The sequence below is a fragment of the Hyperolius riggenbachi genome, chromosome 11 (genome assembly GCF_040937935.1).
Source record: "Hyperolius riggenbachi isolate aHypRig1 chromosome 11, aHypRig1.pri, whole genome shotgun sequence".
Taxonomy (NCBI): domain Eukaryota; kingdom Metazoa; phylum Chordata; class Amphibia; order Anura; family Hyperoliidae; genus Hyperolius; species Hyperolius riggenbachi.
Window position 1 is genome coordinate 99,270,985 of NC_090656.1, and position 24,254 is coordinate 99,295,238.

Sequence of the window (24,254 nt, forward strand, 5' to 3'; positions counted from 1 at the left end):
AAGTTTTCTACTCCCTTTTAGGTGGACTATGTGTATGCTCTTAGGCAGGGAAAAGTAGGCCTGAAAAACTATTGAAAAAAAAATGTTGAACTGAGAATACTAATGCAAACAAAAAAGAGTGCTATCGCACGATAACCGATATCTGAATTGCAGTATGTGGGTGCTGTGGCTTAGCTGGTTAAAGCGCCTGTCTATTCAACAGGAGATCCTGAGTTCAATTATCAGCAGTGCCTTTGCTCATCTTATTATCACCAAGTCATTGCCTGCTGTTTACATCCCAGATTTTCGGGATCACGTCTTTGAGCTTCACCCATATTTGCTCACAGGAAACTTGCATTCCCTATGCCCACTGTTTCCACCACATCTGAACAAAGACATTTTCTTATCAGTTTGGTTTGATGTACTACCTTCCATCTCTGACAATAGGTAAAGGTCACTAACAAGTCTTTTGGGATGCTATGCTCAACATGGATGGGAGCTTAACCCGCACTTGCCTAGCCAAAACTTCTTCAAGTAAAATTGCTGCTTCTACAATAAGAAACATTGTATAAAACTTAATTACTAAGCCACAGCACCTACATGAAATATAATAGTGACTGGCTTCTGTGGCACAAAACTCATTGGTTTTGCCACAGCTTTCATTATCATATTTTGGAAGTTGCACAACATTCTTTTCAACAATTTTGTCCTAAAAGTTTTCCATTCCCTTTTAGGTGGACTATGTGTATACTCTTAGGCAGGGAAAAGTAGGCCTGAAAAACTATTGAAAAAAAAATGTTAAACTGAGAATGCTAATGCAAACAAAAAAGAGTTCTGTGGCACGATAACCAATATCTGTATTGCAGTATGTGGGTGCTGTGGCTTAGCTGGTTAAAGCGTCTGTCTAGTAAACAGGTGATCCTGAGTTCAACTCTCAGCAGTGCCTTTGCTCATCTTATTATCACCAAGTCATTGCCTGCTGTTTACATCCCTGATTTTCGGGATCACGTCTTTGAGCTTCACTCATATTTGCTCACAGGAAACTTGCATTCGCTATGCCCACTGTTTCCACCACATCGGAACAAAGACATTTTCTTATCAGTTTGGTTTGATGTACTACCTTCCATCTCTGACAATAGGTAAAGGTCACTAACAAGTCTTTTGGGATGCTATGCTCAATATGGATGGGAGCTTAACCCGCACTTGCCTAGCCAAAACTTCTTCAAGTAAAATTGCTGCTTCTACAATAGGAAACATTGTATAAAACTTAATCACTAAGCCACAGCACCTACATGAAATATAATAGTGACTGGCTTCTGTGGCACAATACTCATCGTTTTTGCCACAGCTTTCATTCTCATATTTTGGAAGTTGCACAACATTCTTTTCAACAATTTTGTCCTAAAAGTTTTCCATTCCCTTTTAGGTGGACTATGTGTATACTCTTAGGCAGGGAAAAGTAGGCCTGAAAAACTATTGAAACAAAAAAGTTAAAAAACTGAGAATGCAAATGCAAAGAAAAAAGAGTGCTGTGCCACAATAACCAATAACTGTATTGCAGCATGTGGGCGCTGTGGCTTAGTTGGTTAAATCGCCTGTCTAGTAAACAGGAGATCCTGAGTTCGACTCTCAGCAGTGCCTTTGCTCATCTTATTATCACCAAGTCATTGCCTGCTGTTTACATCCCAGATTTTCGGGATCACGTCTTTGAGCTTCACCCATATTTGCTCACAGGAAAAATTTGCATTCGCTATGCCCACTGTTTCCACCACATCTGAACAAAGACGTTTTCTTATCAGTTTGGTTTGATGTACTACCTTCCATCTCTGACAATAGGTAAAGGTCACTAACAAGTCTTTTGGGATGCTATGCTCAACATGGATGGGAGCTTAACCCGCACTTGCCTAGCCAAAACTTCTTCAAGTAAAATTGCTGCTTCTACAATTAGAAACATTGTATAAAACTTAATTACTAAGCCACAGCACCTACATGAAATATAATAGTGACTGGCTTCTGTGGCACAAAACTCATTGGTTTTGCCACAGCTTTCATTATCATATTTTGGAAGTTGCACAACATTCTTTTCAACAATTTTGTCCTAAAAGTTTTCCATTCCCTTTTAGGTGGACTATGTGTATACTCTTAGGCAGGGAAAAGTAGGCCTGAAAAACTATTGAAAAAAAAATGTTAAACTGAGAATGCTAATGCAAACAAAAAAGAGTTCTGTGGCACGATAACCAATATCTGTTTTGCAGTATGTGGGTGCTGTGGCTTAGCTGGTGAAAGCGTCTGTCTAGTAAACAGGAGATCCTGAGTTCAACTCTCAGCAGTGCCTTTGCTCATCTTATTATCACCAAGTCATTGCCTGCTGTTTACATCCCAGATTTTCGGGATCACGTCTTTGAGCTTCACCCATATTTGCTCACAGGAAACTTGCATTCGCTATGCCCACTGTTTCCACCACATCTGAACAAAGACATTTTCTTATCAGTTTGGTTTGATGTACTACCTTCCATCTCTGACAATAGGTAAAGGTCACTAACAAGTCTTTTGGGATGCTATGCTCAACATGGATGGGAGCTTAACCCGCACTTGCCTAGCCAAAACTTCTTCAAGTAAAATTGCTGCTTCTACAATAGGAAACATTGTATAAAACTTAATCACTAAGCCACAGCACCTACATGAAATATAATAGTGACTGGCTTCTGTGGCACAATACTCATTGGTTTTGCCACAGCTTTCATTATCATATTTTGGAAGTTGCACAACATTCTTTTCAACAATTTTGTCCTAAAAGTTTTCCATTCCCTTTTAGGTGGACTATGTGTATACTCTTAGGCAGGGAAAAGTAGGCCTGAAAAACTATTGAAAAAAAATGTTAAAAAACTGAGAATGCAAATGCAAAGAAAAAAGAGTGCTGTGCCACAATAACCAATAACTATATTGCAGCATGAGGGTGCTGTGGCTTAGCTGGTTAAAGCGCCTGTCTAGTAAACAGGAGATCCTGAGTTCAACTCTCAGCAGTGCCTTTGCTCATCTTATTATCACCAAGTCATTGCCTGCTGTTTACATCCCAGATTTTCGGGATCACGTCTTTGAGCTTCACCCATATTTGCTCACAGGAAACTTGCATTCGCTATGCCCACTGTTTCCACCACATCTGAACAAAGACATTTTCTTATCAGTTTGGTTTGATGTACTACCTTCCATCTCTGACAATAGGTAAAGGTCACTAACAAGTCTTTTGGGATGCTATGCTCAACATGGATGGGAGCTTAACCCGCACTTGCCTAGCCAAAACTTCTTCAAGTAAAATTGCTGCTTCTACAATAAGAAACATTGTATAAAACTTAATTACTAAGCCACAGCACCTACATGAAATATAATAGTGACTGGCTTCTGTGGCACAAAACTCATTGGTTTTGCCACAGCTTTCATTATCATATTTTGGAAGTTGCACAACATTCTTTTCAACAATTTTGTCCTAAAAGTTTTCCATTCCCTTTTAGGAGGACTATGTGTATACTCTTAGGCAGGGAAAAGTAGGCCTGAAAAACTATTGAAAAAAAATGTTAAAAAACTGAGAATGCAAATGCAAAGAAAAAAGAGTGCTGTGCCACAATAACCAATAACTGTATTGCAGCATGTGGGTGCTGTGGCTTAGTTGGTTAAAGTGCCTGTCAAGTAAACAGGAGATCCTGAGTTCAACTCTCAGCAGTGCCTTTGCTCATCTTATTATGCCCAAGTCATTGCCTGCTGTTTACATCCCAGATTTTCGGGATCACGTCTTAGAGCTTCACCCATATTTGCTCACAGGAGACTTGCATTCGCTATGCCCACTGTTTCCACCACATCTGAACAAAGACATTTTCTTATCAGTTTGGTTTGATGTACTACCTTCCATCTCTGACAATAGGTAAAGGTCACTAACAAGTCTTTTGGGATGCTATGCGCAACATGGATGGGAGCTTAACCCGCACTTCTCTAGCCAAAACTTCTTCAATTAAAATTGCTGCTTCTACAATAGGAAACATTGTATAAAACTTAATTACTAAGCCACAGCACCTACATGAAATATAATAGTGACTGGCTTCTGTGGCACAATACTCATTGGTTTTGCCACAGCTTTCATTATCATATTTTGGAAGTTGCACAACATTCTTTTCAACAATTTTGTCCTAAAAGTTTTCCATTCCCTTTTAGGTGGACTATGTGTATACTATTAGGCAGGGAAAAGTAGGCCTGAAAAACTATTGAAAAAAAATGTTAAAAAACTGAGAATGCAAATGCAAAGAAAAAAGAGTGCTGTGCCACAATAACCAATAACTGTATAGCAGCATGTGGGCGCTGTGGCTTAGTTGGTTAAAGCGCCTGTCTAGTAAACAGGAGATCCTGAGTTCAACTCTCAGCAGTGCCTTTGCTCATCTTATTATCACCAAGTCATTGCCTGCTGTTTACATCCCAGATTTTCGGGATCACGTCTTTGAGCTTCACCCATATTTGCTCACAGGAAACTTGCATTCGCTATGCCCACTGTTTCCACCACATCTGAACAAAGACATTTTCTTATCAGTTTGGTTTGATGTACTACCTTCCATCTCTGACAATAGGTAAAGGTCACTAACAAGTCTTTTGGGATGCTATGCTCAACATGGATGGAAGCTTAACCCGCACTTGCCTAGCCAAAACTTCTTCAAGTAAAATTGCTGCTTCTACAATAAGAAACATTGTACAAAACTTAATTACTAAGCCACAGCACCTACATGAAATATAATAGTGACTGGCTTCTGTGGCACAAAACTCATCGGTTTTGCCACAGCTTTCATTATCATATTTTGGAAGTTGCACAACATTCTTTTCAACAATTTTGTCCTAAAAGTTTTCTATTCCCTTTTAGGTTGACTATGTGTATGCTCTTAGGCAGGGAAAAGTCGGCCTGAAAAACTATTGAAAAAAAAATGTTAAACTGAGAATGCTAATGCAAACAAAAAAGAATGCTGTCGCACGATAACCAATAACTGTATTGCAGCATGTGGGTGCTGTGGCTTAGTTGGTTAAAGCGCCTGTATAGTAAACAGGAGATCCTGAGTTCAATTATCAGCAGTGCCTTTGCTCATCTTATTATCACCAAGTCATTGCCTGCTGTTTACATCCCAGATTTTCGGGATCACGTCTTTGAGCTTCACCCATATTTGCTCACAGGAAACTTGCATTCGCTATGCCCACTGTTTCCACCACATCTGAACAAAGACATTTTCTTATCAGTTTGGTTTGATGTACTACCTTCCATCTCTGACAATAGGTAAAGGTCACTAACAAGTCTTTTGGGATGCTATGCTCAACATGGATGGAAGCTTAACCCGCACTTGCCTAGCCAAAACTTCTTCAAGTAAAATTGCTGCTTCTACAATAAGAAACATTGTACAAAACTTAATTACTAAGCCACAGCACCTACATGAAATATAATAGTGACTGGCTTCTGTGGCACAACACTCATCGGTTTTGCCACAGCTTTCATTATCATATTTTGGAAGTTGCACAACATTCTTTTCAACAATTTTGTCCTAAAAGTTTTCTATTCCCTTTTAGGTTGACTATGTGTATGCTCTTAGGCAGGGAAAAGTAGGCCTGAAAAACTATTGAAAAAAAAATGTTAAACTGAGAATGCAAATGCAAAGAAAAAAGAGTGCTGTGCCACAATAACCAATAACTGTATTGCAGCATGTGGGTGCTGTGGCTTAGTTGGTTAAAGTGCCTGTCAAGTAAACAGGAGATCCTGAGTTCAACTCTCAGCAGTGCCTTTGCTCATCTTATTATGCCCAAGTCATTGCCTGCTGTTTACATCCCAGATTTTCGGGATCACGTCTTAGAGCTTCACCCATATTTGCTCACAGGAGACTTGCATTCGCTATGCCCACTGTTTCCACCACATCTGAACAAAGACATTTTCTTATCAGTTTGGTTTGATGTACTACCTTCCATCTCTGACAATAGGTAAAGGTCACTAACAAGTCTTTTGGGATGCTATGCGCAACATGGATGGGAGCTTAACCCGCACTTCTCTAGCCAAAACTTCTTCAATTAAAATTGCTGCTTCTACAATAGGAAACATTGTATAAAACTTAATTACTAAGCCACAGCACCTACATGAAATATAATAGTGACTGGCTTCTGTGGCACAATACTCATTGGTTTTGCCACAGCTTTCATTATCATATTTTGGAAGTTGCACAACATTCTTTTCAACAATTTTGTCCTAAAAGTTTTCCATTCCCTTTTAGGTGGACTATGTGTATACTATTAGGCAGGGAAAAGTAGGCCTGAAAAACTATTGAAAAAAAATGTTAAAAAACTGAGAATGCAAATGCAAAGAAAAAAGAGTGCTGTGCCACAATAACCAATAACTGTATAGCAGCATGTGGGCGCTGTGGTTTAGTTGGTTAAAGCGCCTGTCTAGTAAACAGGAGATCCTGAGTTCAACTCTCAGCAGTGCCTTTGCTCATCTTATTATCACCAAGTCATTGCCTGCTGTTTACATCCCAGATTTTCGGGATCACGTCTTTGAGCTTCACCCATATTTGCTCACAGGAAACTTGCATTCGCTATGCCCACTGTTTCCACCACATCTGAACAAAGACATTTTCTTATCAGTTTGGTTTGATGTACTACCTTCCATCTCTGACAATAGGTAAAGGTCACTAACAAGTCTTTTGGGATGCTATGCTCAACATGGATGGGAGCTTAACCCGCACTTGCCTAGCCAAAACTTCTTCAAGTAAAATTGCTGCTTCTACAATAGGAAACATTGTATAAAACTTAATCACTAAGCCACAGCACCTACATGAAATATAATAGTGACTGGCTTCTGTGGCACAATACTCATTGGTTTTGCCACAGCTTTCATTATCATATTTTGGAAGTTGCACAACATTCTTTTCAACAATTTTGTCCTAAAAGTTTTCCATTCCCTTTTAGGTGGACTATGTGTATACTCTTAGGCAGGGAAAAGTAGGCCTGAAAAACTATTGAAAAAAAATGTTAAAAAACTGAGAATGCAAATGCAAAGAAAAAAGAGTGCTGTGCCACAATAACCAATAACTATATTGCAGCATGTGGGTGCTGTGGCTTAGCTGGTTAAAGCGCCTGTCTAGTAAACAGGAGATCCTGAGTTCAACTCTCAGCAGTGCCTTTGCTCATCTTATTATCACCAAGTCATTGCCTGCTGTTTACATCCCAGATTTTCGGGATCACGTCTTTGAGCTTCACCCATATTTGCTCACAGGAAACTTGCATTCGCTATGCCCACTGTTTCCACCACATCTGAACAAAGACATTTTCTTATCAGTTTGGTTTGATGTACTACCTTCCATCTCTGACAATAGGTGAAGGTCACTAACAAGTCTTTTGGGATGCTATGCTCAACATGGATGGGAGCTTAACCCGCACTTGCCTAGCCAAAACTTCTTCAAGTAAAATTGCTGCTTCTACAATAAGAAACATTGTATAAAACTTAATTACTAAGCCACAGCACCTACATGAAATATAATAGTGACTGGCTTCTGTGGCACAAAACTCATTGGTTTTGCCACAGCTTTCATTATCATATTTTGGAAGTTGCACAACATTCTTTTCAACAATTTTGTCCTAAAAGTTTTCCATTCCCTTTTAGGAGGACTATGTGTATACTCTTAGGCAGGGAAAAGTAGGCCTGAAAAACTATTGAAAAAAAATGTTAAAAAACTGAGAATGCAAATGCAAAGAAAAAAGAGTGCTGTGCCACAATAACCAATAACTGTATTGCAGCATGTGGGTGCTGTGGCTTAGTTGGTTAAAGTGCCTGTCTAGTAAACAGGAGATCCTGAGTTCAACTCTCAGCAGTGCCTTTGCTCATCTTATTATGCCCAAGTCATTGCCTGCTGTTTACATCCCAGATTTTCGGGATCACGTCTTAGAGCTTCACCCATATTTGCTCACAGGAGACTTGCATTCGCTATGCCCACTGTTTCCACCACATCTGAACAAAGACATTTTCTTATCAGTTTGGTTTGATGTACTACCTTCCATCTCTGACAATAGGTAAAGGTCACTAACAAGTCTTTTGGGATGCTATGCGCAACATGGATGGGAGCTTAACCCGCACTTCTCTAGCCAAAACTTCTTCAATTAAAATTGCTGCTTCTACAATAGGAAACATTGTATAAAACTTAATTACTAAGCCACAGCACCTACATGAAATATAATAGTGACTGGCTTCTGTGGCACAATACTCATTGGTTTTGCCACAGCTTTCATTATCATATTTTGGAAGTTGCACAACATTCTTTTCAACAATTTTGTCCTAAAAGTTTTCCATTCCCTTTTAAGTGGACTATGTGTATACTCTTAGGCAGGGAAAAGTAGGCCTGAAAAACTATTGAAAAAAAATGTTAAAAAACTGAGAATGCAAATGCAAAGAAAAAAGAGTGCTGTGCCACAATAACCAATAACTGTATTGCAGCATGTGGGTGCTGTGGCTTAGTTGGTTAAAGTGCCTGTCTAGTAAACAGGAGATCCTGAGTTCAACTATCAGCAGTGCCTTTGCTCATCTTATTATCACCAAGTCATTGCCTGCTGTTTACATCCCAGATTTTCGGGATCACGTCTTAGAGCTTCACCCATATTTGCTCACAGGAGACTTGCATTCGCTATGCCCACTGTTTCCACCACATCTGAACAAAGACATTTTCTTATCAGTTTGGTTTGATGTACTACCTTCCATCTCTGACAATAGGTAAAGGTCACTAACAAGTCTTTTGGGATGCTATGCGCAACATGGATGGGAGCTTAACCCGCACTTCTCTAGCCAAAACTTCTTCAATTAAAATTGCTGCTTCTACAATAGGAAACATTGTATAAAACTTAATTACTAAGCCACAGCACCTACATGAAATATAATAGTGACTGGCTTCTGTGGCATAATACTCATTGGTTTTGCCACAGCTTTCATTATCATATTTTGGAAGTTGCACAACATTCTTTTCAACAATTTTGTGCTAAAAGTTTTCTATTCCCTTTTAGGTTGACTATGTGTATGCTCTTAGGCAGGGAAAAGTAGGCCTGAAAAACTATTGAAAAAAAATGTTAAAAAACTGAGAATGCAAATGCAAAGAAAAAAGAGTGCTGTGCCACAATAACCAATAACTGTATAGCAGCATGTGGGCGCTGTGGCTTAGTTGGTTAAAGCGCCTGTCTAGTAAACAGGAGATCCTGAGTTCAACTCTCAGCAGTGCCTTTGCTCATCTTATTATCACCAAGTCATTGCCTGCTGTTTACATCCCAGATTTTCGGGATCACGTCTTTGAGCTTCACCCATATTTGCTCACAGGAAACTTGCATTCGCTATGCCCACTGTTTCCACCACATCTGAACAAAGACATTTTCTTATCAGTTTGGTTTGATGTACTACCTTCCATCTCTGACAATAGGTAAAGGTCACTAACAAGTCTTTTGGGATGCTATGCTCAACATGGATGGGAGCTTAACCCGCACTTGCCTAGCCAAAACTTCTTCAAGTAAAATTGCTGCTTCTACAATAGGAAACATTGTATAAAACTTAATCACTAAGCCACAGCACCTACATGAAATATAATAGTGACTGGCTTCTGTGGCACAATACTCATTGGTTTTGCCACAGCTTTCATTATCATATTTTGGAAGTTGCACAACATTCTTTTCAACAATTTTGTCCTAAAAGTTTTCCATTCCCTTTTAGGTGGACTATGTGTATACTCTTAGGCAGGGAAAAGTAGGCCTGAAAAACTATTGAAAAAAAATGTTAAAAAACTGAGAATGCAAATGCAAAGAAAAAAGAGTGCTGTGCCACAATAACCAATAACTATATTGCAGCATGTGGGTGCTGTGGCTTAGCTGGTTAAAGCGCCTGTCTAGTAAACAGGAGATCCTGAGTTCAACTCTCAGCAGTGCCTTTGCTCATCTTATTATCACCAAGTCATTGCCTGCTGTTTACATCCCAGATTTTCGGGATCACGTCTTTGAGCTTCACCCATATTTGCTCACAGGAAACTTGCATTCGCTATGCCCACTGTTTCCACCACATCTGAACAAAGACATTTTCTTATCAGTTTGGTTTGATGTACTACCTTCCATCTCTGACAATAGGTGAAGGTCACTAACAAGTCTTTTGGGATGCTATGCTCAACATGGATGGGAGCTTAACCCGCACTTGCCTAGCCAAAACTTCTTCAAGTAAAATTGCTGCTTCTACAATAAGAAACATTGTATAAAACTTAATTACTAAGCCACAGCACCTACATGAAATATAATAGTGACTGGCTTCTGTGGCACAAAACTCATTGGTTTTGCCACAGCTTTCATTATCATATTTTGGAAGTTGCACAACATTCTTTTCAACAATTTTGTCCTAAAAGTTTTCCATTCCCTTTTAGGAGGACTATGTGTATACTCTTAGGCAGGGAAAAGTAGGCCTGAAAAACTATTGAAAAAAAATGTTAAAAAACTGAGAATGCAAATGCAAAGAAAAAAGAGTGCTGTGCCACAATAACCAATAACTGTATTGCAGCATGTGGGTGCTGTGGCTTAGTTGGTTAAAGTGCCTGTCTAGTAAACAGGAGATCCTGAGTTCAACTCTCAGCAGTGCCTTTGCTCATCTTATTATGCCCAAGTCATTGCCTGCTGTTTACATCCCAGATTTTCGGGATCACGTCTTAGAGCTTCACCCATATTTGCTCACAGGAGACTTGCATTCGCTATGCCCACTGTTTCCACCACATCTGAACAAAGACATTTTCTTATCAGTTTGGTTTGATGTACTACCTTCCATCTCTGACAATAGGTAAAGGTCACTAACAAGTCTTTTGGGATGCTATGCGCAACATGGATGGGAGCTTAACCCGCACTTCTCTAGCCAAAACTTCTTCAATTAAAATTGCTGCTTCTACAATAGGAAACATTGTATAAAACTTAATTACTAAGCCACAGCACCTACATGAAATATAATAGTGACTGGCTTCTGTGGCACAATACTCATTGGTTTTGCCACAGCTTTCATTATCATATTTTGGAAGTTGCACAACATTCTTTTCAACAATTTTGTCCTAAAAGTTTTCCATTCCCTTTTAGGTGGACTATGTGTATACTATTAGGCAGGGAAAAGTAGGCCTGAAAAACTATTGAAAAAAAATGTTAAAAAACTGAGAATGCAAATGCAAAGAAAAAAGAGTGCTGTGCCACAATAACCAATAACTGTATAGCAGCATGTGGGCGCTGTGGCTTAGTTGGTTAAAGCGCCTGTCTAGTAAACAGGAGATCCTGAGTTCAACTCTCAGCAGTGCCTTTGCTCATCTTATTATCACCAAGTCATTGCCTGCTGTTTACATCCCAGATTTTCGGGATCACGTCTTTGAGCTTCACCCATATTTGCTCACAGGAAACTTGCATTCGCTATGCCCACTGTTTCCACCACATCTGAACAAAGACATTTTCTTATCAGTTTGGTTTGATGTACTACCTTCCATCTCTGACAATAGGTAAAGGTCACTAACAAGTCTTTTGGGATGCTATGCTCAACATGGATGGGAGCTTAACCCGCACTTGCCTAGCCAAAACTTCTTCAAGTAAAATTGCTGCTTCTACAATAAGAAACATTGTATAAAACTTAATTACTAAGCCACAGCACCTACATGAAATATAATAGTGACTGGCTTCTGTGGCACAAAACTCATTGGTTTTGCCACAGCTTTCATTATCATATTTTGGAAGTTGCACAACATTCTTTTCAACAATTTTGTCCTAAAAGTTTTCCATTCCCTTTTAGGAGGACTATGTGTATACTCTTAGGCAGGGAAAAGTAGGCCTGAAAAACTATTGAAAAAAAATGTTAAAAAACTGAGAATGCAAATGCAAAGAAAAAAGAGTGCTGTGCCACAATAACCAATAACTGTATTGCAGCATGTGGGTGCTGTGGCTTAGTTGGTTAAAGTGCCTGTCTAGTAAACAGGAGATCCTGAGTTCAACTATCAGCAGTGCCTTTGCTCATCTTATTATCACCAAGTCATTGCCTGCTGTTTACATCCCAGATTTTCGGGATCACGTCTTTGAGCTTCACCCATATTTGCTCACAGGAGACTTGCATTCGCTATGCCCACTGTTTCCACCACATCTGAACAAAGACATTTTCTTATCAGTTTGGTTTGATGTACTACCTTCCATCTCTGACAATAGGTAAAGGTCACTAACAAGTCTTTTGGGATGCTATGCGCAACATGGATGGGAGCTTAACCCGCACTTCTCTAGCCAAAACTTCTTCAATTAAAATTGCTGCTTCTACAATAGGAAACATTGTATAAAACTTAATTACTAAGCCACAGCACCTACATGAAATATAATAGTGACTGGCTTCTGTGGCATAATACTCATTGGTTTTGCCACAGCTTTCATTATCATATTTTGGAAGTTGCACAACATTCTTTTCAACAATTTTGTGCTAAAAGTTTTCTATTCCCTTTTAGGTTGACTATGTGTATGCTCTTAGGCAGGGAAAAGTAGGCCTGAAAAACTATTGAAAAAAAAATGTTAAACTGAGAATGCTAATGCAAACAAAAAAGAGTGCTGTCACACGATAACCGATATCTGAATTGCAGTATGTGGCTGCTGTGGCTTAGTTGGTTAAAGTGCCTGTCTAGTAAACAGGAGATCCTGAGTTCAACTCTCAGCAGTGCTTTTGCTCATCTTATTATCACCAAGTCATTGCCTGCTGTTTACATCCCAGATTTTCGGGATCACGTCTTTGAGCTTCACCCATATTTGCTCACAGGAAACTTGCATTCGCTATGCCCACTGTTTCCACCACATCTGAACAAAGACATTTTCTTATCAGTTTGGTTTGATGTACTACCTTCCATCTCTGACAATAGGTAAAGGTCACTAACAAGTCTTTTGGGATGCTATGCTCAACATGGATGGAAGCTTAACCCGCACTTGCCTAGCCAAAACTTCTTCAAGTAAAATTGCTGCTTCTACAATAAGAAACATTGTACAAAACTTAATTACTAAGCCACAGCACCTACATGAAATATAATAGTGACTGGCTTCTGTGGTACAACACTCATCGGTTTTGCCACAGCTTTCATTATCATATTTTGGAAGTTGCACAAAATTCTTTTCAACAATTTTGTCCTAAAAGTTTTCTATTCCCTTTTAGGTTGACTATGTGTATACTCTTAGGCAGGGAAAAGTAGGCCTGAAAAACTATTGAAAAAAAAATGTTAAACTGAGAATGCAAATGCAAAGAAAAAAGAGTGCTGTGCCACAATAACCAATAACTGTATTGCAGCATGTGGGTGCTGTGGCTTAGTTGGTTAAAGTGCCTGTCAAGTAAACAGGAGATCCTGAGTTCAACTCTCAGCAGTGCCTTTGCTCATCTTATTATGCCCAAGTCATTGCCTGCTGTTTACATCCCAGATTTTCGGGATCACGTCTTAGAGCTTCACCCATATTTGCTCACAGGAGACTTGCATTCGCTATGCCCACTGTTTCCACCACATCTGAACAAAGACATTTTCTTATCAGTTTGGTTTGATGTACTACCTTCCATCTCTGACAATAGGTAAAGGTCACTAACAAGTCTTTTGGGATGCTATGCGCAACATGGATGGGAGCTTAACCCGCACTTCTCTAGCCAAAACTTCTTCAATTAAAATTGCTGCTTCTACAATAGGAAACATTGTATAAAACTTAATTACTAAGCCACAGCACCTACATGAAATATAATAGTGACTGGCTTCTGTGGCACAATACTCATTGGTTTTGCCACAGCTTTCATTATCATATTTTGGAAGTTGCACAACATTCTTTTCAACAATTTTGTCCTAAAAGTTTTCCATTCCCTTTTAGGTGGACTATGTGTATACTATTAGGCAGGGAAAAGTAGGCCTGAAAAACTATTGAAAAAAAATGTTAAAAAACTGAGAATGCAAATGCAAAGAAAAAAGAGTGCTGTGCCACAATAACCAATAACTGTATAGCAGCATGTGGGCGCTGTGGCTTAGTTGGTTAAAGCGCCTGTCTAGTAAACAGGAGATCCTGAGTTCAACTCTCAGCAGTGCCTTTGCTCATCTTATTATCACCAAGTCATTGCCTGCTGTTTACATCCCAGATTTTCGGGATCACGTCTTTGAGCTTCACCCATATTTGCTCACAGGAAACTTGCATTCGCTATGCCCACTGTTTCCACCACATCTGAACAAAGACATTTTCTTATCAGTTTGGTTTGATGTACTACCTTCCATCTCTGACAATAGGTAAAGGTCACTAACAAGTCTTTTGGGATGCTATGCTCAACATGGATGGGAGCTTAACCCGCACTTGCCTAGCCAAAACTTCTTCAAGTAAAATTGCTGCTTCTACAATAGGAAACATTGTATAAAACTTAATCACTAAGCCACAGCACCTACATGAAATATAATAGTGACTGGCTTCTGTGGCACAATACTCATTGGTTTTGCCACAGCTTTCATTATCATATTTTGGAAGTTGCACAACATTCTTTTCAACAATTTTGTCCTAAAAGTTTTCCATTCCCTTTTAGGTGGACTATGTGTATACTCTTAGGCAGGGAAAAGTAGGCCTGAAAAACTATTGAAAAAAAATGTTAAAAAACTGAGAATGCAAATGCAAAGAAAAAAGAGTGCTGTGCCACAATAACCAATAACTATATTGCAGCATGTGGGTGCTGTGGCTTAGCTGGTTAAAGCGCCTGTCTAGTAAACAGGAGATCCTGAGTTCAACTCTCAGCAGTGCCTTTGCTCATCTTATTATCACCAAGTCATTGCCTGCTGTTTACATCCCAGATTTTCGGGATCACGTCTTTGAGCTTCACCCATATTTGCTCACAGGAAACTTGCATTCGCTATGCCCACTGTTTCCACCACATCTGAACAAAGACATTTTCTTATCAGTTTGGTTTGATGTACTACCTTCCATCTCTGACAATAGGTGAAGGTCACTAACAAGTCTTTTGGGATGCTATGCTCAACATGGATGGGAGCTTAACCCGCACTTGCCTAGCCAAAACTTCTTCAAGTAAAATTGCTGCTTCTACAATAGGAAACATTGTATAAAACTTAATCACTAAGCCACAGCACCTACATGAAATATAATAGTGACTGGCTTCTGTGGCACAATACTCATTGGTTTTGCCACAGCTTTCATTATCATATTTTGGAAGTTGCACAACATTCTTTTCAACAATTTTGTCCTAAAAGTTTTCCATTCCCTTTTAGGTGGACTATGTGTATACTCTTAGGCAGGGAAAAGTAGGCCTGAAAAACTATTGAAAAAAAATGTTAAAAAACTGAGAATGCAAATGCAAAGAAAAAAGAGTGCTGTGCCACAATAACAAATAACTATATTGCAGCATGTGGGTGCTGTGGCTTAGCTGGTTAAAGCGCCTGTCTAGTAAACAGGAGATCCTGAGTTCAACTCTCAGCAGTGCCTTTGCTCATCTTATTATCACCAAGTCATTGCCTGCTGTTTACATCCCAGATTTTCGGGATCACGTCTTTGAGCTTCACCCATATTTGCTCACAGGAAACTTGCATTCGCTATGCCCACTGTTTCCACCACATCTGAACAAAGACATTTTCTTATCAGTTTGGTTTGATGTACTACCTTCCATCTCTGACAATAGGTGAAGGTCACTAACAAGTCTTTTGGGATGCTATGCTCAACATGGATGGGAGCTTAACCCGCACTTGCCTAGCCAAAACTTCTTCAAGTAAAATTGCTGCTTCTACAATAAGAAACATTGTATAAAACTTAATTACTAAGCCACAGCACCTACATGAAATATAATAGTGACTGGCTTCTGTGGCACAAAACTCATTGGTTTTGCCACAGCTTTCATTATCATATTTTGGAAGTTGCACAACATTCTTTTCAACAATTTTGTCCTAAAAGTTTTCCATTCCCTTTTAGGAGGACTATGTGTATACTCTTAGGCAGGGAAAAGTAGGCCTGAAAAACTATTGAAAAAAAATGTTAAAAAACTGAGAATGCAAATGCAAAGAAAAAAGAGTGCTGTGCCACAATAACCAATAACTGTATTGCAGCATGTGGGTGCTGTGGCTTAGTTGGTTAAAGTGCCTGTCTAGTAAACAGGAGATCCTGAGTTCAACTATCAGCAGTGCCTTTGCTCATCTTATTATCACCAAGTCATTGCCTGCTGTTTACATCCCAGATTTTCGGGATCACGTCTTAGAGCTTCACCCATATTTGCTCACAGGAGACTTGCATTCGCTATGCCCACTGTTTCCACCACATCTGAACAAAGACATTTTCTTATCAGTTTGGTTTGATGTACTACCTTCCATCTCTGACAATAGGTAAAGGTCACTAACAAGTCTTTTGGGATGCTATGCGCAACATGGATGGGAGCTTAACCCGCACTTCTCTAGCCAAAACTTCTTCAATTAAAATTGCTGCTTCTACAATAGGAAACATTGTATAAAACTTAATTACTAAGCCACAGCACCTACATGAAATATAATAGTGACTGGCTTCTGTGGCATAATACTCATTGGTTTTGCCACAGCTTTCATTATCATATTTTGGAAGTTGCACAACATTCTTTTCAACAATTTTGTCCTAAAAGTTTTCCATTCCCTTTTAGGTGGACTATGTGTATACTCTTAGGCAGGGAAAAGTAGGCCTGAAAAACTATTGAAAAAAAAATGTTAAAAAACTGAGAATGCAAATGCAAAGAAAAAAGAGTGCTGTGCCACAATAACCAATAGCTGTATAGCAGCATGTGGGCGCTGTGGCTTAGTTGGTTAAAGCGCCTGTCTAGTAAACAGGAGATCCTGAGTTCAACTCTCAGCAGTGCCTTTGCTCATCTTATTATCACCAAGTCATTGCCTGCTGTTTACATCCCAGATTTTCGGGATCACGTCTTTGAGCTTCACCCATATTTGCTCACAGGAAACTTGCATTCCCTATGCCCACTGTTTCCACCACATCTGAACAAAGACATTTTCTTATCAGTTTGGTTTGATGTACTACCTTCCATCTCTGACAATAGGTAAAGGTCACTAACAAGTCTTTTGGGATGCTATGCTCAACATGGATGGGAGCTTAACCCGCACTTGCCTAGCCAAAACTTCTTCAAGTAAAATTGCTGCTTCTACAATAGGAAACATTGTATAAAACTTAATCACTAAGCCACAGCACCTACATGAAATATAATAGTGACTGGCTTCTGTGGCACAATACTCATTGGTTTTGCCACAGCTTTCATTATCATATTTTGGAAGTTGCACAACATTCTTTTCAACAATTTTGTCCTAAAAGTTTTCCATTCCCTTTTAGGTGGACTATGTGTATACTCTTAGGCAGGGAAAAGTAGGCCTGAAAAACTATTGAAAAAAAAATGTTAAAAAACTGAGAATGCAAATGCAAAGAAAAAAGAGTGCTGTGCCACAATAACCAATAACTGTATTGCAGCTTGTGGGTGCTGTGGCTTAGTTGGTTAAAGTGCCTGTCTAGTAAACAGGAGATCCTGAGTTCAACTCTCAGCAGTGCCTTTGCTCATCTTATTATCACCAAGTCATTGCCTGCTGTTTACATCCCAGATTTTCGGGATCACGTCTTAGAGCTTCACCCATATTTGCTCACAGGAAACTTGCATTCGCTATGCCCACTGTTTCCACCACATCTGAACAAAGACATTTTCTTATCAGTTTGGTTTGATGTACTACCTTCCATCTCTGACAATAGGTAAAGGTCACTAACAAGTCTTTTGGGATGCTATGCTCAACATGGATGGGAGCTTAACCCGCACTTGCCTAGCCAAAACTTCTTCAAGTAAAATTGCTGCTTCTACAATAAGAAACATTGTATAAAACTTAATTACTAAGCCACAGCACCTACATGAAATATAATAGTGACTGGCTTCTGTGGCACAAAACTCATTGGTTTTGCCACAGCTTTCATTATCATATTTTGGAAGTTGCACAACATTCTTTTCAACAATTTTGTCCTAAAAGTTTTCCATTCCCTTTTAGGAGGACTATGTGTATGCTCTTAGGCAGGGAAAAGTAGGCCTGAAAAACTATTAAAAAAAAATGTTAAAAAACTGAGAATGCAAATGCAAAGAAAAAAGAGTGCTGTGCCACAATAACCAATAACTGTGTTGCAGCATGTGGGTGCTTTGGCTTAGTTGGTTAAAGTGCCTGTCTAGTAAACAGGAGATCCTGAGTTCAACTCTCAGCAGTGCCTTTGCTCATCTTATTATGCCCAAGTCATTGCCTGCTGTTTACATCCCAGATTTTCGGGATCACGTCTTTGAGCTTCACCCATATTTGCTCACAGGAGACTTGCATTCGCTATGCCCACTGTTTCCACCACATCTGAACAAAGACATTTTCTTATCAGTTTGGTTTGATGTACTACCTTCCATCTCTGACAATAGGTAAAGGTCACTAACAAGTCTTTTGGGATGCTATGCGCAACATGGATGGGAGCTTAACCCGCACTTCTCTAGCCAAAACTTCTTCAATTAAAATTGCTGCTTCTACAATAGGAAACATTGTATAAAACTTAATTACTAAGCCACAGCACCTACATGAAATATAATAGTGACTGGCTTCTGTGGCACAATACTCATTGGTTTTGCCACAGCTTTCATTATCATATTTTGGAAGTTGCACAACATTCTTTTCAACAATTTTGTCCTAAAAGTTTTCCATTCCCTTTTAGGTGGACTATGTGTATACTATTAGGCAGGGAAAAGTAGGCCTGAAAAACTATTGAAAAAAAATGTTAAAAAACTGAGAATGCAAATGCAAAGAAAAAAGAGTGCTGTGCCACAATAACCAATAACTGTATAGCAGCATGTGGGCGCTGTGGCTTAGTTGGTTAAAGCGCCTGTCTAGTAAACAGGAGATCCTGAGTTCAACTCTCAGCAGTGCCTTTGCTCATCTTATTATCACCAAGTCATTGCCTGCTGTTTACATCCCAGATTTTCGGGATCACGTCTTTGAGCTTCACCCATATTTGCTCACAGGAAACTTGCATTCGCTATGCCCACTGTTTCCACCACATCTGAACAAAGACATTTTCTTATCAGTTTGGTTTGATGTACTACCTTCCATCTCTGACAATAGGTAAAGGTCACTAACAAGTCTTTTGGGATGCTATGCTCAACATGGATGGAAGCTTAACCCGCACTTGCCTAGCCAAAACTTCTTCAAGTAAAATTGCTGCTTCTACAATAAGAAACATTGTACAAAACTTAATTACTAAGCCACAGCACCTACATGAAATATAATAGTGACTGGCTTCTGTGGCACAAAACTCATCGGTTTTGCCACAGCTTTCATTATCATATTTTGGAAGTTGCACAACATTCTTTTCAACAATTTTGTGCTAAAAGTTTTCTATTCCCTTTTAGGTTGACTATGTGTATGCTCTTAGGCAGGGAAAAGTAGGCCTGAAAAACTATTGAAAAAAAAATGTTAAACTGAGAATGCTAATGCAAACAAAAAAGAGTGCTGTCACACGATAACCGATATCTGAATTGCAGTATGTGGCTGCTGTGGCTTAGTTGGTTAAAGTGCCTGTCTAGTAAACAGGAGATCCTGAGTTCAACTCTCAGCAGTGCCTTTGCTCATCTTTTTATCACCAAGTCATTGCCTGCTGTTTACATCCCAGATTTTCGGGATCACGTCTTTGAGCTTCACCCATATTTGCTCACAGGAAACTTGCATTCCCTATGCCCACTGTTTCCACCACATCTGAACAAAGACATTTTCTTATCAGTTTGGTTTGATGTACTACCTTCCATCTCTGACAATAGGTAAAGGTCACTAACAAGTCTTTTGGGATGCTATGCTCAACATGGATGGGAGCTTAACCCGCACTTGCCTAGCCAAAACTTCTTCAAGTAAAATTGCTGCTTCTACAATAGGAAACATTGTATAAAACTTAATCACTAAGCCACAGCACCTACATGAAATATAATAGTGACTGGCTTCTGTGGCACAATACTCATTGGTTTTGCCACAGCTTTCATTATCATATTTTGGAAGTTGCACAACATTCTTTTCAACAATTTTGTCCTAAAAGTTTTCCATTCCCTTTTAGGTGGACTATGTGTATACTCTTAGGCAGGGAAAAGTAGGCCTGAAAAACTATTGAAAAAAAATGTTAAAAAACTGAGAATGCAAATGCAAAGAAAAAAGAGTGCTGTGCCACAATAACCAATAACTGTATTGCAGCATGTGGGTGCTGTGGCTTAGTTGGTTAAAGTGCCTGTCTAGTAAACAGGAGATCCTGAGTTCAACTCTCAGCAGTGCCTTTGCTCATCTTATTATCACCAAGTCATTGCCTGCTGTTTACATCCCAGATTTTCGGAATCACGTCTTAGAGCTTCACCCATATTTGCTCACAGGAAACTTGCATTCGCTATGCCCACTGTTTCCACCACATCTGAACAAAGACATTTTCTTATCAGTTTGGTTTGATGTACTACCTTCCATCTCTGACAATAGGTAAAGGTCACTAACAAGTCTTTTGGGATGCTATGCTCAACATGGATGGGAGCTTAACCCGCACTTGCCTAGCCAAAACTTCTTCAAGTAAAATTGCTGCTTCTACAATAAGAAACATTGTATAAAACTTAATTACTAAGCCACAGCACCTACATGAAATATAATAGTGACTGGCTTCTGTGGCACAAAACTCATTGGTTTTGCCACAGCTTTCATTATCATATTTTGGAAGTTGCACAACATTCTTTTCAACAATTTTGTCCTAAAAGTTTTCCATTCCCTTTTAGGAGGACTATGTGTATACTCTTAGGCAGGGAAAAGTAGGCCTGAAAAACTATTGAAAAAAAATGTTAAAAAACTGAGAATGCAAATGCAAAGAAAAAAGAGTGCTGTGCCACAATAACCAATAACTGTATTGCAGCATGTGGGTGCTGTGGCTTAGTTGGTTAAAGTGCCTGTCAAGTAAACAGGAGATCCTGAGTTCAACTCTCAGCAGTGCCTTTGCTCATCTTATTATGCCCAAGTCATTGCCTGCTGTTTACTTCCCAGATTTTCGGGATCACGTCTTAGAGCTTCACCCATATTTGCTCACAGGAGACTTGCATTCGCTATGCCCACTGTTTCCACCACATCTGAACAAAGACATTTTCTTATCAGTTTGGTTTGATGTACTACCTTCCATCTCTGACAATAGGTAAAGGTCACTAACAAGTCTTTTGGGATGCTATGCGCAACATGGATGGGAGCTTAACCCGCACTTCTCTAGCCAAAACTTCTTCAATTAAAATTGCTGCTTCTACAATAGGAAACATTGTATAAAACTTAATTACTAAGCCACAGCACCTACATGAAATATAATAGTGACTGGCTTCTGTGGCACAATACTCATTGGTTTTGCCACAGCTTTCATTATCATATTTTGGAAGTTGCACAACATTCTTTTCAACAATTTTGTCCTAAAAGTTTTCCATTCCCTTTTAGGTGGACTATGTGTATACTATTAGGCAGGGAAAAGTAGGCCTGAAAAACTATTGAAAAAAAATGTTAAAAAACTGAGAATGCAAATGCAAAGAAAAAAGAGTGCTGTGCCACAATAACCAATAACTGTATAGCAGCATGTGGGCGCTGTGGCTTAGTTGGTTAAAGCGCCTGTCTAGTAAACAGGAGATCCTGAGTTCAACTCTCAGCAGTGCCTTTGCTCATCTTATTATCACCAAGTCATTGCCTGCTGTTTACATCCCAGATTTTCGGGATCACGTCTTTGAGCTTCACCCATATTTGCTCACAGGAAACTTGCATTCGCTATGCCCACTGTTTCCACCACATCTGAACAAAGACATTTTCTTATCAGTTTGGTTTGATGTACTACCTTCCATCTCTGACAATAGGTAAAGGTCACTAACAAGTCTTTTGGGATGCTATGCTCAACATGGATGGGAGCTTAACCCGCACTTGCCTAGCCAAAACTTCTTCAAGTAAAATTGCTGCTTCTACAATAGGAAACATTGTATAAAACTTAATCACTAAGCCACAGCACCTACATGAAATATAATAGTGACTGGCTTCTGTGGCACAATACTCATTGGTTTTGCCACAGCTTTCATTATCATATTTTGGAAGTTGCACAACATTCTTTTCAACAATTTTGTCCTAAAAGTTTTCCATTCCCTTTTAGGTGGACTATGTGTATACTCTTAGGCAGGGAAAAGTAGGCCTGAAAAACTATTGAAAAAAAATGTTAAAAAACTGAGAATGCAAATGCAAAGAAAAAAGAGTGCTGTGCCACAATAACCAATAACTATATTGCAGCATGTGGGTGCTGTGGCTTAGCTGGTTAAAGCGCCTGTCTAGTAAACAGGAGATCCTGAGTTCAACTCTCAGCAGTGCCTTTGCTCATCTTATTATCACCAAGTCATTGCCTGCTGTTTACATCCCAGATTTTCGGGATCACGTCTTTGAGCTTCACCCATATTTGCTCACAGGAAACTTGCATTCGCTATGCCCACTGTTTCCACCACATCTGAACAAAGACATTTTCTTATCAGTTTGGTTTGATGTACTACCTTCCATCTCTGACAATAGGTGAAGGTCACTAACAAGTCTTTTGGGATGCTATGCTCAACATGGATGGGAGCTTAACCCGCACTTGCCTAGCCAAAACTTCTTCAAGTAAAATTGCTGCTTCTACAATAAGAAACATTGTATAAAACTTAATTACTAAGCCACAGCACCTACATGAAATATAATAGTGACTGGCTTCTGTGGCACAAAACTCATTGGTTTTGCCACAGCTTTCATTATCATATTTTGGAAGTTGCACAACATTCTTTTCAACAATTTTGTCCTAAAAGTTTTCCATTCCCTTTTAGGAGGACTATGTGTATACTCTTAGGCAGGGAAAAGTAGGCCTGAAAAACTATTGAAAAAAAATGTTAAAAAACTGAGAATGCAAATGCAAAGAAAAAAGAGTGCTGTGCCACAATAACCAATAACTGTATTGCAGCATGTGGGTGCTGTGGCTTAGTTGGTTAAAGTGCCTGTCTAGTAAACAGGAGATCCTGAGTTCAACTCTCAGCAGTGCCTTTGCTCATCTTATTATGCCCAAGTCATTGCCTGCTGTTTACATCCCAGATTTTCGGGATCACGTCTTAGAGCTTCACCCATATTTGCTCACAGGAGACTTGCATTCGCTATGCCCACTGTTTCCACCACATCTGAACAAAGACATTTTCTTATCAGTTTGGTTTGATGTACTACCTTCCATCTCTGACAATAGGTAAAGGTCACTAACAAGTCTTTTGGGATGCTATGCGCAACATGGATGGGAGCTTAACCCGCACTTCTCTAGCCAAAACTTCTTCAATTAAAATTGCTGCTTCTACAATAGGAAACATTGTATAAAACTTAATTACTAAGCCACAGCACCTACATGAAATATAATAGTGACTGGCTTCTGTGGCACAATACTCATTGGTTTTGCCACAGCTTTCATTATCATATTTTGGAAGTTGCACAACATTCTTTTCAACAATTTTGTCCTAAAAGTTTTCCATTCCCTTTTAGGTGGACTATGTGTATACTATTAGGCAGGGAAAAGTAGGCCTGAAAAACTATTGAAAAAAAATGTTAAAAAACTGAGAATGCAAATGCAAAGAAAAAAGAGTGCTGTGCCACAATAACCAATAACTGTATAGCAGCATGTGGGCGCTGTGGCTTAGTTGGTTAAAGCGCCTGTCTAGTAAACAGGAGATCCTGAGTTCAACTCTCAGCAGTGCCTTTGCTCATCTTATTATCACCAAGTCATTGCCTGCTGTTTACATCCCAGATTTTCGGGATCACGTCTTTGAGCTTCACCCATATTTGCTCACAGGAAACTTGCATTCGCTATGCCCACTGTTTCCACCACATCTGAACAAAGACATTTTCTTATCAGTTTGGTTTGATGTACTACCTTCCATCTCTGACAATAGGTAAAGGTCACTAACAAGTCTTTTGGGATGCTATGCTCAACATGGATGGGAGCTTAACCCGCACTTGCCTAGCCAAAACTTCTTCAAGTAAAATTGCTGCTTCTACAATAAGAAACATTGTATAAAACTTAATTACTAAGCCACAGCACCTACATGAAATATAATAGTGACTGGCTTCTGTGGCACAAAACTCATTGGTTTTGCCACAGCTTTCATTATCATATTTTGGAAGTTGCACAAC

The 24,254-nt window shown here is 39.3% G+C and overlaps 22 non-coding genes across 22 annotated transcripts; all 22 read left to right on the forward strand.

The window, feature by feature from the left end:
- The first annotated feature begins 159 nt into the window (after positions 1–159).
- TRNAN-AUU (transfer RNA asparagine (anticodon AUU)) lies at positions 160–233 on the forward strand. The gene has a single exon. It is a non-coding gene; the product is annotated as a tRNA-Asn (tRNA).
- A 1,313-nt stretch (positions 234–1,546) lies between these two features.
- Positions 1,547–1,620, forward strand: TRNAT-AGU (transfer RNA threonine (anticodon AGU)). Its single transcript has one exon. It is a non-coding gene; the product is annotated as a tRNA-Thr (tRNA).
- A 1,314-nt stretch (positions 1,621–2,934) lies between these two features.
- On the forward strand, positions 2,935–3,008 carry TRNAT-AGU (transfer RNA threonine (anticodon AGU)). Its single transcript has one exon. It is a non-coding gene; the product is annotated as a tRNA-Thr (tRNA).
- A 1,314-nt stretch (positions 3,009–4,322) lies between these two features.
- On the forward strand, positions 4,323–4,396 carry TRNAT-AGU (transfer RNA threonine (anticodon AGU)). The gene has a single exon. It is a non-coding gene; the product is annotated as a tRNA-Thr (tRNA).
- Positions 4,397–6,400: 2,004 nt separating this feature from the next.
- TRNAT-AGU (transfer RNA threonine (anticodon AGU)) lies at positions 6,401–6,474 on the forward strand. Its single transcript has one exon. It is a non-coding gene; the product is annotated as a tRNA-Thr (tRNA).
- Positions 6,475–7,094: 620 nt separating this feature from the next.
- Positions 7,095–7,168, forward strand: TRNAT-AGU (transfer RNA threonine (anticodon AGU)). The gene has a single exon. It is a non-coding gene; the product is annotated as a tRNA-Thr (tRNA).
- A 620-nt stretch (positions 7,169–7,788) lies between these two features.
- TRNAT-AGU (transfer RNA threonine (anticodon AGU)) lies at positions 7,789–7,862 on the forward strand. Its single transcript has one exon. It is a non-coding gene; the product is annotated as a tRNA-Thr (tRNA).
- A 1,314-nt stretch (positions 7,863–9,176) lies between these two features.
- On the forward strand, positions 9,177–9,250 carry TRNAT-AGU (transfer RNA threonine (anticodon AGU)). Its single transcript has one exon. It is a non-coding gene; the product is annotated as a tRNA-Thr (tRNA).
- Positions 9,251–9,870: 620 nt separating this feature from the next.
- Positions 9,871–9,944, forward strand: TRNAT-AGU (transfer RNA threonine (anticodon AGU)). Its single transcript has one exon. It is a non-coding gene; the product is annotated as a tRNA-Thr (tRNA).
- Positions 9,945–10,564: 620 nt separating this feature from the next.
- TRNAT-AGU (transfer RNA threonine (anticodon AGU)) lies at positions 10,565–10,638 on the forward strand. The gene has a single exon. It is a non-coding gene; the product is annotated as a tRNA-Thr (tRNA).
- A 620-nt stretch (positions 10,639–11,258) lies between these two features.
- Positions 11,259–11,332, forward strand: TRNAT-AGU (transfer RNA threonine (anticodon AGU)). The gene has a single exon. It is a non-coding gene; the product is annotated as a tRNA-Thr (tRNA).
- Positions 11,333–14,030: 2,698 nt separating this feature from the next.
- On the forward strand, positions 14,031–14,104 carry TRNAT-AGU (transfer RNA threonine (anticodon AGU)). Its single transcript has one exon. It is a non-coding gene; the product is annotated as a tRNA-Thr (tRNA).
- A 620-nt stretch (positions 14,105–14,724) lies between these two features.
- TRNAT-AGU (transfer RNA threonine (anticodon AGU)) lies at positions 14,725–14,798 on the forward strand. The gene has a single exon. It is a non-coding gene; the product is annotated as a tRNA-Thr (tRNA).
- A 620-nt stretch (positions 14,799–15,418) lies between these two features.
- TRNAT-AGU (transfer RNA threonine (anticodon AGU)) lies at positions 15,419–15,492 on the forward strand. The gene has a single exon. It is a non-coding gene; the product is annotated as a tRNA-Thr (tRNA).
- A 1,315-nt stretch (positions 15,493–16,807) lies between these two features.
- Positions 16,808–16,881, forward strand: TRNAT-AGU (transfer RNA threonine (anticodon AGU)). The gene has a single exon. It is a non-coding gene; the product is annotated as a tRNA-Thr (tRNA).
- A 621-nt stretch (positions 16,882–17,502) lies between these two features.
- TRNAT-AGU (transfer RNA threonine (anticodon AGU)) lies at positions 17,503–17,576 on the forward strand. Its single transcript has one exon. It is a non-coding gene; the product is annotated as a tRNA-Thr (tRNA).
- Positions 17,577–18,890: 1,314 nt separating this feature from the next.
- On the forward strand, positions 18,891–18,964 carry TRNAT-AGU (transfer RNA threonine (anticodon AGU)). Its single transcript has one exon. It is a non-coding gene; the product is annotated as a tRNA-Thr (tRNA).
- Positions 18,965–20,276: 1,312 nt separating this feature from the next.
- Positions 20,277–20,350, forward strand: TRNAT-AGU (transfer RNA threonine (anticodon AGU)). The gene has a single exon. It is a non-coding gene; the product is annotated as a tRNA-Thr (tRNA).
- A 1,314-nt stretch (positions 20,351–21,664) lies between these two features.
- On the forward strand, positions 21,665–21,738 carry TRNAT-AGU (transfer RNA threonine (anticodon AGU)). The gene has a single exon. It is a non-coding gene; the product is annotated as a tRNA-Thr (tRNA).
- A 620-nt stretch (positions 21,739–22,358) lies between these two features.
- Positions 22,359–22,432, forward strand: TRNAT-AGU (transfer RNA threonine (anticodon AGU)). Its single transcript has one exon. It is a non-coding gene; the product is annotated as a tRNA-Thr (tRNA).
- Positions 22,433–23,052: 620 nt separating this feature from the next.
- TRNAT-AGU (transfer RNA threonine (anticodon AGU)) lies at positions 23,053–23,126 on the forward strand. The gene has a single exon. It is a non-coding gene; the product is annotated as a tRNA-Thr (tRNA).
- A 620-nt stretch (positions 23,127–23,746) lies between these two features.
- TRNAT-AGU (transfer RNA threonine (anticodon AGU)) lies at positions 23,747–23,820 on the forward strand. Its single transcript has one exon. It is a non-coding gene; the product is annotated as a tRNA-Thr (tRNA).
- Positions 23,821–24,254: the final 434 nt, after the last annotated feature.